The sequence below is a fragment of the Paroedura picta genome, chromosome 4 (genome assembly GCF_049243985.1).
Source record: "Paroedura picta isolate Pp20150507F chromosome 4, Ppicta_v3.0, whole genome shotgun sequence".
In the NCBI taxonomy this organism is placed as follows: Eukaryota; Metazoa; Chordata; class Lepidosauria; order Squamata; family Gekkonidae; genus Paroedura; species Paroedura picta.
Window position 1 is genome coordinate 35,325,031 of NC_135372.1, and position 14,172 is coordinate 35,339,202.

At 50.4% G+C, this 14,172-nt stretch overlaps 1 protein-coding gene and 1 long non-coding RNA gene across 3 annotated transcripts in view; one reads left to right on the top strand and one right to left on the bottom strand.

The window, feature by feature from the left end:
- LINGO3 (leucine rich repeat and Ig domain containing 3) overlaps positions 1-5,175 on the bottom strand; it is a 59,208-nt gene extending 54,033 nt beyond the window's left edge. The window contains exon 1 of the mRNA XM_077332342.1: positions 5,016-5,175. The gene's annotated coding sequence lies outside the window, so the exon portion shown is untranslated. The remainder of the gene's footprint in view (positions 1-5,015) is intronic.
- Positions 5,176-5,360: 185 nt separating this feature from the next.
- LOC143836745 (uncharacterized) lies at positions 5,361-7,756 on the top strand. 2 transcript variants are annotated; one of them, XR_013230704.1, is made up of 3 exons: positions 5,361-5,519; positions 6,830-7,071; positions 7,548-7,756. It is a non-coding gene; the product is annotated as an uncharacterized LOC143836745 (long non-coding RNA). The 2 variants fall into 2 exon arrangements; XR_013230705.1 differs by having other exon boundaries at positions 6,830-7,067.
- The last annotated feature ends 6,416 nt before the right edge of the window (positions 7,757-14,172 follow it).

A 14,172-nucleotide genomic window follows, 5' to 3' on the forward strand; every position in this document is an offset into this window, starting at 1 on the left:
AAAGCACGCAAGAGTTTCTCGAGCAGGGGCTGCATCGGAGAGACATTCTGTAAAGAAAAAAACAAACTCCCGGGTTTCCACAGCAGATTACACAAGATAGATTATCAGGTTCAGCCAGCCTCATCAGGAACCAGACCATGCACCTTTCAAAAGAAGAAGAGCTGGCTTTTTATATTCCGCTTTTTATTATCTGAAGGTGTCTCAAAGCAGCTTACAATCACCTACCCCTCCACACCTCACAATAGGTAGGTGAGGCCGAGAGAGTTCAGAGAGAACTGTGATCGGCCCAAGGTCACCCGGTTGGTTGCACATGGAGGAGTGGAGAATCGAACCAACGTCTTTGGGTTAGAGGCCGTCGCTCTTAATCACAACACCAAGCTGGCTCTCAAAGGCAGGCAAGCAAACTGAGAAGCTGCCAAAACAACTCGGAGAGAGGGCCATAAAGCAGTCCAAACGAGACAGACCCAAATATAATTTGGAGAGGATATCCGGTCATGTTCAGAAATAAATCAAAATGGCGTTGGATCAGCAGGCAGCTAAATGAGAACAGAGAAAGACAGCCGAGTGGTATCACACGGACACGAGCCACAGAGCGCTCAAAAAGCACAGGCGGTCCACATTCATAGGCAGAACTTTTGTCCCAGCCTGCCACCGAGATCGAATAAAGAATTTTTGTTCTAAATAATTAGACACATATGCATTCACAACAGATTACATGAGGCGTCCGACATTACGGTTTCTTAAAATGGAAATTTTTTGGGGGGGGAGACGAGGAGACAAAGAGAGATGCATCTCTGCTCTGTTTACTGAACTCCGTCTGCGCGCAGCAAGTGATGTCTGCAGACAGTTCTCCTGCGGTTCTCTAGTACCACTTTTTCTTTCATGGGCCGCTGGGGACCTGTTTATACCAGAGTGCTTTGTCATTTAGCCCTTGGGAAGAGAAGAGCAGCTTACCCCAAACAGCCCCCCCAGAAAGCATCACAGCTGAGCAAGGGTCTGAACCTAACCTAGCCAACAGCACCACCCAGCACCCAGCGACACGTCACATGAACCTATGAAACCAGACCCTTGATCCATCAAAATCAGTATTGTTTTATAGATGTATCTGTATTAAGGGTAAGGAGAAGCTATGAAATCCTCTTGTAATTTTTTTGTAACTAAATAGGCCTCTTTTCTTAAATGTAGTGGAAATGTGGATGGCTCTTAGACTCAAACGTGAACAAGTTTATAAACTTGGGGCAAAGGTTTATATCATTGTGTAGTTAATGTGGGGTCGTACATTTTCAAATGATGTTTGAAATATTTTACTATTCTTTGTATTAATAACTCATACTGTATTCTATATTTCTATCTTTATGAAAATAAAAAAAAAACTTGTATTAAAAAAAGTCAGTATTGTCTACTAAGACCGGCAGCAGCTCTCCAGGGTTTCAGGCCGAGGTCTTTCACAGTACCTGCAGCCAGATCTTTTAACTGGAGATGCCGGGGATTGAACCTGGGATCTTCTGTATGCCAGGCAGATACTCTGCCACTCACAGCCCCTTCCTTTGACCTTTCAAAGTGCAATGCAAAATGCAGAGGCCATGCTCTCTTTTGAAAGGCTCTGAAAACCAAAGCAGGGCTGGACGTGTGGGTGTTGAACTGCCAAGGATTTCTGTAGATGTGGAGCAGCAAGAAGCGCTTGCTTTGTGTAGTCTGATTTTTACTATCTGAAGGAGTCTCAAAGTGGCTCACAATCGCCTACCCTTCCTCTCCTCACAACAGACACCTTGAGAGATAGGTGGGGCTGAGAGAGCTCTGAGAGAACTGTGACTGGCCCAAGGTCACCCAGCTGGCTGTGTGTGGCGGAGTGCGGAATCAAACCTGGTTCTCCAGATCAGAGGCCACCCTGCCAAGACGGCTCTCGAAATCTGGCTGATCAGGAACCCACCAGCCGTGGCATTCAACAAAGATGGAATCGAAAGCAGACACTGAGATGCCCAGAACGGTTTGACAGAAAGAAAGAAAAATCTTGTGTCACCTGCAGGGCTGGAATAAGATGTCAAAACGGCCCTGGGGCAAACAGACCCATGTGCCGACTGTGGGGCAGGCAGCGCCACGGGAAAACTTGGCCCAAGTCTGAGGGATGAGCAGAAGGCACTGGAGTAGACGCCTTCAGGGACTAAGCCCTTCCATCAAATGAACAGCAAACCCTCCGGGGGCTCACCCCGTTGACAGAGACACGCACAGACACAGAGGAAATAATTGGAAATAGCAGGGTCCAAGGAACACATAAATACAAAAGGTAGAATGTTCTAATTTTTCCCCCTCTCCAAGGCCAGCGCGTCAAGGCCGTTTGGACCTGAGTGTTTATACTCTCCAGGAGCATATGTTTGTGTATTTGTGCGGTTGTCAGCCGAGGACGCACGCTATTCATCTGACAAATCTGGTTCCGCTCCAGTTTCTACCACAATAAATCTGTTCCCTTTTAAGGTGCAAAAGCCTCTCTCTCTCTTTTTGCAGTTTTCACAGCAAACAGACTCTTCTGGAATTGAGTACTATCAAAACAGAGATCCTCCTCCTGATTTCAGCAGAAAAAAGACTGGCAGAGGGTGATTCACAAACCCAGGAGGTCTGCCTCTTTCCCCCCCCCCCCCCACGTTCACTGGACCACAGCTTAATGTATTGAACAGCCATCTGTGAAAGCAGAGGGACCTGGAATTTGGGCCTGTCAAATGTCACTTTGGGGGGGGGGGAATGCACTGGAGCATGCCCAGCAGGCCCCGAATGGGGGCTTTAGATAGAAAGACCAGATCTCTTACAGGAGATACGACCCTTTTCCAATTTGAAGAAAGAGCTGAGTGCAACAAACAAAAGGCATCCCTTTTCATAGGCATCTACGGGAGCTGCTAAGGTGACCCGCATGGCCAGACTAGTCGGATCTTGTCAGATCTCAAAAGCTAAGCAGGGTGGCTCCAGGTTAGCATTTGAATGGGAGACCAAGGAAAACCCAGGTTGCTCTGCAGAGGAAGGCAATGGCTAACCACCTCAAAACCTCGCATGTCTTAAACACCTTACAGAGTCACCATAAATTGGCTGGTGCAGATTTCTGCATCCAGCCAACTAATTCAGCCCAGGTGGAAGGCAGAGACTGCAGGCAAAAAGACAAACCAACCCACACACCCCAGTTTTGTTGCTCAGGCCCCAAACTGTTCCTTGGAGTTTGCCCCCCTTCAAGGAGGTTTACCCCAAGAGGACAATCTCTGAAACCATCTACAAAATCAGGAAAGGCCAAATTAAATGGGCTGGGCTGGAAGGGAAACCAAGTCCTTTTAAACTGGAATGCAATTACTGAGGAGCCGGCCTATTTGACAGGAATCAGGTGTAATTGGACCCCAAGGGGTAGAGCAAAGTGGTGACCCAGCCCGGGTTTGCAGGATCCAACCCCTTTTGTCTGCATTCTCTAGCAGGGACAAGGAGTTTCAGCCAGACACTGTTTCTCTGGTTTCAGAAGGGACTTCGGCACAGAACAAGAGCAGACAGAGCAACACCCCAGCATCCTATTTCCAACAATTTCCAGTCACTAACATCCTCCAATGGAGACCTCTCCAAATTCTGAGACCCTATAAGAAATCTAATTCTAGAAGGAGGGTTTTAACCGAAGGACTGTGTGACTGGACTATGCCCCAAGCAGACAGGACGGGGCGGCAGAGAAATAAAATATTTGTTATTTATTTAGCATCTAAAATTTGCTGGCCTCCCTATCCAATTTTACCTTACCAATTTACATCTTAGGGACTACATTTTGTTTACTGGTTCTGTCCCCCCCACCCCTTCCTTTCTTCTTAAAAGATGTGGCCCTTGGAAATTAACCTATTTTAAATTGATACTTTTAAAGGTAATCCACCCAGAGCCGCAGGGGAAGAGGGGGGCAGAAGTGGAGTAATATATATTAAATCAAGCTGTGGGCGAGAACATTGCAACCTTCCCCGTTGCTGGAGATCAACAACCTGTGCTTTGTGTTCACACCAGCATGACTCTAGGAAACTTGGAATGCTAACCCTCGCCTAAGCAACAACGGGAGCCTCTGAATCCAAGCCCCAAATAATCGGTCCTCAGAGTTGGCATGCCCCTTTTGGATGCTGGCAAGAGGTCAACAGGAGGGATATCGGGGGCAATCTCCCCCAGCCTCTTTCCTGAAAGGCTTTCTCTCCCCATGGCTGCATGTCAGAGATCAGGCTCAACAGATTTGTGGGGGGAGGCAGAGGCTGTGCAAAGACACCTGTTTTGCAGGTGGAGGTTGAATCCAAGACATCTCCAACATACAGAAACTCAGGTGTTGGGGGAAAAAACAGCTACGGCCGTTAAGAGCCAGCGGTCCCACTCCCAGGCTACCGAAAGCCACCTGCACGCACAAGGATCGTGTCCCCCCGGAGAAGGCTGGAGTCCCGAGCAGGTGGCTTGCACCCCGCTTTTCCCATGGCCCGAAAGCCAGGCGCCGCTTCCAGCCGCCTCTCCAAGCCCCCCGCAGCTGCATGCCAGGAGATCACGCTCGACCGCTTTGGGGAGGGGGCGGGGGGGGAGGAGCAGAGACACCTGTTTTGCAGGCAGGCGCACCCAGGGGTGGCATCCAGGGCATCTCCGACCTCCCCGCGCAAAGACACCGCAGACGACAGCCCTCCCGGGGAAAGAACGAGGCGACTCGGGGGTCGTTTGCATCGGCTTCCGCGGCCAGGGAGAGCACGGGGGCGTTCAGGGGAGCCCCCTCCCCAGCCAACCCCCTCCTCGCCGGGGATCAGCCCCTGCTGCTGCTGCTGCTGCTGCTGCTGCCGCTGGGGTCTCCTCCCCCGGTTGCAAGGCGGGATCGGGGCCAGGCGGCCGGCGGAGCCGAAGCAAGTCCCGTTTTGTTCACACGCGGGCGCCAGGCGCGCTTCCTCGAGCGTCCGTGCCGGGGATCGGGATCGGGATCGGGACCGGGCGCTCGCTCGCTCGCTCGACGCCCCCCGCCCCTTCCCCTCCGCCGACGCCCCTCTCACCGTGGCCGGCCTGCGCGCTTCTCCATCGTGCCCGGCGGCGGGGCTCCTCTCCGGCGTCTCCCTCGCTCTCTCCGCCGGGAGCCCGTGGCGCAGCGGCGGTGCCCGCCTCGTCGGAAGCGCCGCGCACGCCGGCGCCTGCCCGCCTCCCGGCCCCGGGACCCGAGGCGCGCCCCCGAGAGCCCCCCCCCCCGCCTCCGCCCGCTCTCGGCGCGCCCCCTCGGGAGGGAGGGCGCTCACGCCCCCCTGCGTTGCTGGGACGCCGCTGCAGCAGCAGCAGCAGCAGCAGCAGCCCCGGACCCGAGGCGGGGCTCCTCACGAGCAAGCTCCCTCCCTCCTTCCCTCCCTCCCACCCACCCACCCCGAAGGGGGCCGAGCACAGGCTGGCAGCGGCGGGCCGAGGGGCCACGCCGGACTGGGCTCCCGGCTGGAGCGCAGCGTCGGGGAAGGCGGGCAGCCTCGGGTGCCTTTGCTTCGGAGTAAGCGCCCCCGGGACGCCGCTCCGGGGTAAGGCTTGGGAGGACTGTTGGAAGGAGAGGAATCCTATTAGGGGAAGCGTTCCGGCGCTCTTGCACTTAAGAGATTTGAGGGGGGGGGGGTGCACAGTAAAGGATGGCTTTGTGCCCAGGATCAGCTTGTGCGCTTCGTTGTGTGGTTGGGAGAACACCCCCTCTCCCTGCACTGAGCATGGCACCAGGAGGGTGGGAGGGAGGCACATGGCTGCCTTGTTATTTTTCTATCAAGGTCAACCAGGTCTCCTCTGACTGGCCGGGTCTCTTTCGCATGGCGGGCGACTGTGCCCTTTTTCCACTGGAGATGCCAGGGAACCGAACCCGGGACCTTCTGCACGTCAGGCAGGCGGCTTTCTCCGCTGAGCCAGAGTCAGACTATTGGAATTGTCTCCTATAAAGGCAATTGGGTGTTCTCTGGGGACTGGGGCAGAGCTCTCTCACATCCCCCGAGCCCAGATCCTTTTCACTGGAGATGCTAGGGATTGGATCGGGGGCCCTTGGCATGCCAACCTGATGCCCTGCCGGTGCCAACTTGATGCTCTGCATCAAAAGCAATAAGAAACCGTTCACCAAATCCCACACAGCAGTTTCCTGGCCACTAAACCCTTCTGTTGTGAAATCCCACACAGCTGACACACCCATTGGCTAGCCTTTCTCATACTCCAGGCAAAATTGTGTCTCTGCCTGTCAAAACTTGGACCTCACTGACCGAGTGATCCGGTTTGAAAGTTACAGAGGAGACCCGAGCGGCAGTCCAGGCATCGGCACCAGAGGCCGGTAAAATATTTATCGCTCTGCAAACTTCAATCCCGACACCTCGCTTCCATAAATAACAAATGAAGGATGACCTTGAAAATGTTAATTATTGAAATCTTGGATGGGGAATCACTGCAGGGGGGCGGGAATTAGCATTTTGTCAAGACTGCTTTTTGGGCATAGATGCCGCAGGACACTCCCAAGGCTCTCGGAGGAGAAATGGAGGCAAATGCCAGGAAATTCATAGGGGAAGGAGCTGGGTAGAGTAATCCTGCAGAAGTGGTAACTGTACAGAAAGAATGTTGCTTTTGCAGATGTAAATTTGAACTCTTAGCTAGTCAGATGTCTTGAGGCTATTCTTTTGTAAATGATTTTTAAAAAAGGGACATTGCCAAACGCCCTGATCTGGATGGCCCAGCCTCATTTCGAAGCTAAGCAGGAGTGATCTTGGTCAGTGCTTGGGTGAAAGACCCCTGAAGAAGTCCAGGGTTGCTACATAGAGGTAAGGACAAACCACCTTGCTTGTCTCTTACCTTGAACACCCCACAGGGTCACACGTTCCACCACGTACTGCAGAATGATGATGATGTCAGCCATTCGGTCCTGTCCAACTCGTGACTGTCCTCTGGGTCAAATGTCCGCACCATTTCTGATCTTGCACCGCTTCTTTTAATTGTATAATGTTCTGGCCAGTGTCTGTGTTGATCGTGTCTAACCACCGCATTTTTGGTCGGCCTGGTTTCCTTCTACCACTGCCCAAGCCTAGCCTCACCGCTTTCTCCATTGAGTAAGTAAGTGAGCCGGATTTTTGTGATTTTGCCTTCCAGTGATCTATCACAGTGGTCCCCAACCTTTTTATCACCGGGGACCGGTCAAGCATGACAATTTTACTGAGGCCTGGGGGGGAGTAGTCTTTTATGAAGGGACGTCACCGCCACCTGAGCCTCTGCTCCACTTGCATTCCCACTGGTGCCCCTGACCTCCTGCTGCCCACTGGGGGGCGCTGCCAGCAGCAGCTGCGCAGTGCCACGCGGAGGGGGAGCTCCAGCCATGGTGGCCGCAGGAGAGCACCAAAGGTGAGCCGGCGGCAGAATGGCAGGGCAGCCCCAGAGGCAGCAGCCGGGGAGGAGGACGAGGAGGAGCCGTGTCCTGGTACCAACTGATTTACGGACTGGTCCCCGTCTCCGAACCAGGGGTTGGGGACCACTGATCTATCAGGCTTCATGCACTGTAATATGTCCCTGTTTGTGACTTTTGCTGTCCACAGAATCCTTCTCCAGCACCAGAGTTCAAACGAATCACCTCTCCTCCTGTCCGATTTCTTCGTCGTCCAACTTTCACAGCCACTACTGGAAATAGTCCCTGACTTGAAGACTCATTGGGTAGCTCACAGGCACAGGACGTAATAAAAATCTACAGAACCTGGATATGGTTACAGCGTTTATTACTCTCAGAGGTTTTATTAAAGAAGCAATTAAAGGCCTATTTCATTACAAACTGCTTTGCCGAACATAAATGAGGGCCTCTCTCTTGGTAGTGGAACATGAAATTGAATTCAGATGTGATAACCAGGATGTGTGTGTGTGGGGTGTGGTGGTTTTAAGGGCACATGTCACAGAATTAAAATGAAGAGAAAGCAAGGAACAAAAAGTCCACCGTGGAGTCATGCAATACTTTAGGTAAAGCATTTCTCCCCAGTGACCCCTTTAGGTAAAGCATTTCTCCCCAGTGACCTTGGTGGGGTATGATGCCATAGAGCAGGGGTAGTCAAACCTGTGGTCCTCCAGATGTTCATGGACTACCATTCCCATGAGCCCCTGTCAGCGTTTGCTGGCAGGGGCTCATGGGAATTGTAGTCCATGAACATCTGGAGGACCACAAGTTGACTACCCCTGCCATAGAGTCTACCCTCCAACGCCTGCCTCTGCTCAACCACCCTGAACTTTCTTGGTGGTCTCCCATCCAGGTACTAACTGGGCCAACTTTGCATTGCTTCTGAGATCTGATGAGATCAGGCTAGCCTGTGCTGCCAAGAACTCCAGAAAGGTCAAAAATAAATAAATATGCATCCGATTATTATAAATACAATGTGTAGATAATTGAAAATGTTCAAATGTACGAAAATATAAGTATTTATTACAAAGAAAGTAAAAAACGCCATTAAGCCTCAACACTAGCCTCATATTCCAAATCTATTATTAAAATCTTAAACAGGAACCAAATGACCCGGACTAGAGAGCTCCCAGATTTTAATAATTTATTTTGTTAAGGTCTTTTCTCCTTCTTGGGGTGTCTGGGGGGGGGGGCTGGGCTAACCATAGTAGAGCATTTATCTCTTAGGAAGGTTTTATTCCCACACCAAAGTTATATATGTGAACTGCTTTTCCGCCATTCGCAGTACACAAGATAAATGCAGAAGGACTCCAATATATATTTCTTCATGCTAAAAGGAAACCGGTCTTCTCAAAATTGTGTCACATTTGCATGGAGCGAAATCGCCAGGGCTCTCTAGCTGCCACTCATGAACAGGAGTCTAATCTGTTGGCAGAGTTTGAATAGGCAGATGGAGCGCAGCACCAAGCTGCTTAAAAAATAAAATAGATTTTATGGTGAAGGGAATCAACTATGTATATAGACAGGAGAGACCTAACTGCATGCTAACAGTTGTCTGCAGTCATTCTTCTGTTCAACCGCTGTTCTAGAGGCAAGTGGGGAGGAAGTATGCTGAAAAAAGCAGGAAGTCTTTTGTCGAGCCAATCAAGAGACTGGAGGAGATAATTTGAAAATCACCAGGAAGTTCCTTTTCTCACTATGCTAAACATATGTTGCCTGTGATGCCCCCTGCAGGACACCCTTTATATTCTGCTCAATTATGCCAATTCCAAGATATTCACACCCTGAAGACTTAATATTTCCTTCCAGCATGGGCTTCCCTGGATAAGACCCTTCTTTGACAGATGAAGGTAGTGGATCTTCAGTTTATATATGAGGTTACTGGGGAGGGGGAGAAGCAGGATCACAAGGCCTTGGGTTGGAGCCAATCAGGGCAAGATCTAATGATGTAGAACTGAAATATAATCAGGAAAAACAGAGACCATCCCTGATTGCAGTCCACGGCTTTTTCTCTCATTTTGCTAAGCTGGTAACACCAGGAATTGTATGCAAATCATTAGCGCTTATAGCAATTGGGGTAGCTCAGACCCAGATAGCCCAGGCAAGCCCAATCTTGTTAAATCTCAGAAGCTAAGCAGGGTCAGCTCTGCCTAGTATTTGGATGGGAGACCTCCAAGGAGCACTAGGGTCATGATGCAGAGGCAGGCCACAGCAAACCACTTTTGAACATTCCTTGCCTTGCTGCCTGACAACCCCAGGATCTCCTGGCTATACTGCTCACATGCCATACAATTAGGGTTGCCAGATCCAGAAGGGGAAGAAGAGCTGGTTCTTATATGCTGCTTTTCTCTACCCGAAGGAGTCTCAAAGCAGCTTACAGTCGCCTTCCCTTTCCTTTCCCCACAACAAACACCCTGTGAGGGAGGTGAGGCTGAGAGAGCCCTGATATTACTGAAGAAGAGTTGGTTCTTATATGCCGCTTTTCTCTACCCTAAGTCTCACACCCTGTGAGGTAGAAGAAAAAGAGTTGGTTCTTATATGCCGCTTTTCTCTACCAGAAGGAGTCTCAAAGCGGCTTACAATCGTCTTCCCTTTCCCCTCCCCACAACAGTCACCCTGTGAGGGAGGTGAGGCTGAGAGAGCCCTGATATCACTGCTCAGTCAGAAGAGCTTTATCAGTGCTGTGGTGAGCCCAAGGATGGGAAACTCCTGGAAATTTGGAGATGGAACCCGGTGAGGACAGGGACCTGGGTGGGGTACAATGCCACAGAGTCCACCCTTCAAAGCATCCATTTTGGGGAGGGAAAACTGGTCTCCGTATTCTGGAGATGAGCTGTAATTCCAGGGGATCCCCAGGTTCCACCTGGAGGCCAGTATTCCTACATGTTAACCAGGATGATATTGTGTGGGACCTCTCAAGGAATCCTAGCTATTCTTCCTTCCAGTGAGTTTGTACTCCCTGTTCCTCAGCATCGGACAAAAAGTGTATTAGATGGTCAGTATCTGAGGCCACAGGGGACATTTAGAGAACAAATCAGGCCACATATATCTGTGGTGGGTTCTGCTTGAAAATAAAGCCCCTTTAAAGAAAAAACAAAGCCTGAAATCCGGAGGCTGCTCTGAAAAGGCATCTCTCTTTAACTCCCATCGTACATCAAAAGGTACATCAAAAGGGCCACCTAAGCGTTTCTTGGCTCAGACCCAGTTTTGGATTGGCTGGGGATTTAACAGCTACCAAAACAGCAAGTCAATGATGCAGGACTTCAACACCCACACGAGAGATGGCTTAACGGCTGCCAGGAAATTGTAGAAACGGCAAATCATTCTGAACGCCCGGAGGGGGGGCGGGAGGCAGCCAAACGGGAATGCTGGCCAGGAAGGAATGCACTCGCCCTCTCCTGTATCAGATTGGTCCGATTAATCGCTCAGTCCACTTGTTAAACCCACGAAGGTCATGCACCTGTTGTGTATTTCGTGTGCAATTGTTAAATTCAGCTGCTTTTCCACCAACAGCCATTGGGAGGTGGATTGTTTCCATATTCTGGGATTTCCAACAAGTTATTGGAGCAGGGATGTGAATGGCATCAGCTTAAACTTGTTTAGGGTCCACTTTTCTCATGGAAATTCAAGGTAGATCCCAAGGAAAAGTATTATTCCTTTTAATTTGTTTAGGAGAAGGAACAGGGTTACCCATCTCCTGGGGAACAGCTTGAGAGCTCATCCTATTGTGACTGATCTCCAAGTGCCGGGCATCAGTTCTCCTGCAGAATATGGACACCCATGTCATTGTGCCCCACTGAAAACCCTCCCCTCACCAAACCCTCCTCAGACGTCATCCCTAAAGTCTCCAGGGATTTCCCAACCCAGGGCTGGCAACCCTATGAGGGAAGATAACGTGATGGAATAAGCACGACCAGTCCATACAGATAGGAAAAGGGTGAGTAGTAAACCAACATACAGAACAATGAAGGGTTTATTTTTAATCTCTTGCCCTTCCTTCAAAGAGCTCAAGGTGGCAAATGTGGTTCTCTCCTCTTCCTCCTCCATGCTGTCTTTATGACAACCCTGTCAGGTAGGTTAGGTTGAGAGAGACCAGCTGGTCCAAGGACACGGAATACGTTTTGTGGCAAGGGAGGATTTGAACCTGAATCTCCCCAATGCTAGCCTGACACTCTAACCTCTACACCGAACTGGCTCTTGAAGGTTGACTGCTTCTGCATACGGAGGTTCCCTTTACATACCATAGCTAGTAGCGGTCGATGGGCCTCCCCGTGAATCTGCCTGACCCCCTTTTAAAGCCATCTATGCTTGTGGCAATTCCTACTCCCTCTGGCAGGAAATGCCACAATTCACTTATGGAGTGAATCGTCCGGAGGAACTGCCATATCAGTCTGCAACAAGATAGAAACAGGAGAGCTATTGGCATCTTGTTGTTGTTATCTGCGAAGTCGTGTCCGACCCATCGCGACCCCATGGACCCATCGCGATCCTCCAGGCCTTCCTGTCCTCTACCATTCCCCGGAGTCCATTTAAGTTTGCACCTACTGCTTCAGTGACTCCATCCAGCCACCTCATTCTCTGTCGTCCCCTTCTTCTTTTGCCCTCGATCGCTCCCAGCATTAGGCTCTTCTCCAGGGAGTCCTTCCTTCTCATGAGGTGGCCAAAGTATTTGAGTTTCATCTTCAGGATCGGGCCTTCTAAAGAGCAGGCAGGGCTGATCTCCTCTAGGACTGACCGGTTTGTTGGCCTTGCAGTCCAAGGGACTCGCAAGAGTCTTCTCCAGCACCACAGTTCAAAAGTCTCAATTCTTTGACGCTCGGCCTTCCTTATGGTCCAACTTTCACAGCCATACATTGCAACTGGGAAGACCATAGCCTTGACTAAACGCACTTTTGTTGGCAGGGTGATGTCTCTGCTTTTTAGGATGCTGTCTAGATTTGAAGAAGAAGAAGAGTTGGTTCTTATATGCCGCTTTTCCCTACCCGAAGGAGGCTCAAAGCGGCTTACAGTTGCCTTCCCTTTCCTCTCCCCACAACAGACACCCTGTGGGGTGGGTGAGGCTGAGAGAGCCCTGATATCACTGCCCGGTCAGAACAGTTTTATCAGTGCCGTGGCGAGCCCAAGGTCACCCAGCTGGTTGCATGTGGGGGAGCGCAGAATCGAACCTGGCATGCCAGATTACAAGTCCGCACTCCTAACCACTACACCAAACTGGCTCTTGCCATAGCTTTCCTCCCCAGGAGCAAGCGTCTTTTAATTTCTTTGCTGCAGTCCCCATCTGCAGTGATCTTGGAGCCCAGGAAAAGAAAATCTGTCACTATCTCCATTTCTTCCCCATCTATTTGCCAGGAATTGGCACCTTAAGAGACTAAAAAAACCCCAAATCATTCCAGTATAAGTTTTCAAGGATTCACTGCTCACTTTATCAGGTAAAGGAGGGGTCATCCATTTGGCAGTGAAGAGCTAGAAACTGGCCTGTCTCTCAGCGTCCAATCCCTTCAGATCTCAGAAACAAAGCAGGGCTGACCCTGGCTAATATTTACATGGGTGACTTCCAAGGGTCTGAGTTGTAGTTCCTGTAAGGAACACTAGGGGTCAGGACAGAGGCAATGGCAAACCCCCCTCCCAGCAGGGCTGCCAGGCAATCCGCAGAGCTCCTGGCTACACTGCACACACATGCCATACGATAAAGAAATAACCTAAGCATAATCCTTGTCCCCAGAACCACTGATTGCAATGGAAGGTGTGCCTAGAAGCTATGCAGAGCATCAATGATATGGGGTGTTTTTTGCAGCCATGCAGAACTCTTCTACCTGCTGCATGCTTGCTTGCAGATGGAATTTCATTTTCCATTCTTACCCACTATTTTTGTGTTTCCCCTTTCCCTGCCCTTTTCACTCTTTCCCACCCACCACCCAGCAGACCTCATATCCGCTCCCCTGTCTTCTGTTTCTTCTCCTTCTGTACCCCTGGGAAGCCCTTCCTGGTAAATGTCTTGCTGAGTTGTTAAGTGCCAGCCCTGGGCCAGGCCCAATCGCACAAGGGCTTATGAAGGGCACCTCATTTTCCCTTTATCCCTTCCCCCCACCCCCATGATTTCCTCTTCCCCTCCTCCTGGCAGCGGCCTTTGTTCACCTTTCCTTGCTTCCTTCTCTCCATCCCATCTACCCACCTATCTGCATTTTATCCATCCCTCCTCTTCGGCGATGTTTATTTTGTATCCACTTTCCTCAAAAGTGTCTTGTATTGTTCTCTTCCATTGTAGCTTCATGAGTATCTTGTAAGGTAGGGTAACCTGGGAATGGCTCAAGGTCACCCAACAAGATGCCATGGTAGCGTGGGGGATTTAAACCCGGATCTCCTGCATTCTACACTGAAAGTTTTAACCGCTATTCCACATTGTTTTTTGAGTGGTGGCTGCTGTTGAACAGGAGCAAGCAGCTGGGCCTGGGGAGGCATGCCAGTCAAGTAGTAGCAAGTAAGTCCTCCATCAAACACCAAAATAGCCCTGGAAATAGCCCTGCCCGCACTCACTGCCTTTTAATGGCAAAAAACAAGGCTGGCAATACTATTGTGGTTGCCTAGCAATAGCCACAGAGAACATTTCCCCCTTAAAGCTACAGGCACTACTTCTAGGGTTTGTTGGCTTGTTTTAGGTTTTCTATTTTTCTGCAAACCGGAGCCTTGTAATGTGTGACAATAGACCCAAGTTTTTTTCTTTTCTTGTCTGTCCATGGTCTTAATCTCTGGGTTTAAGTAGCCACAGATAGGGATACATT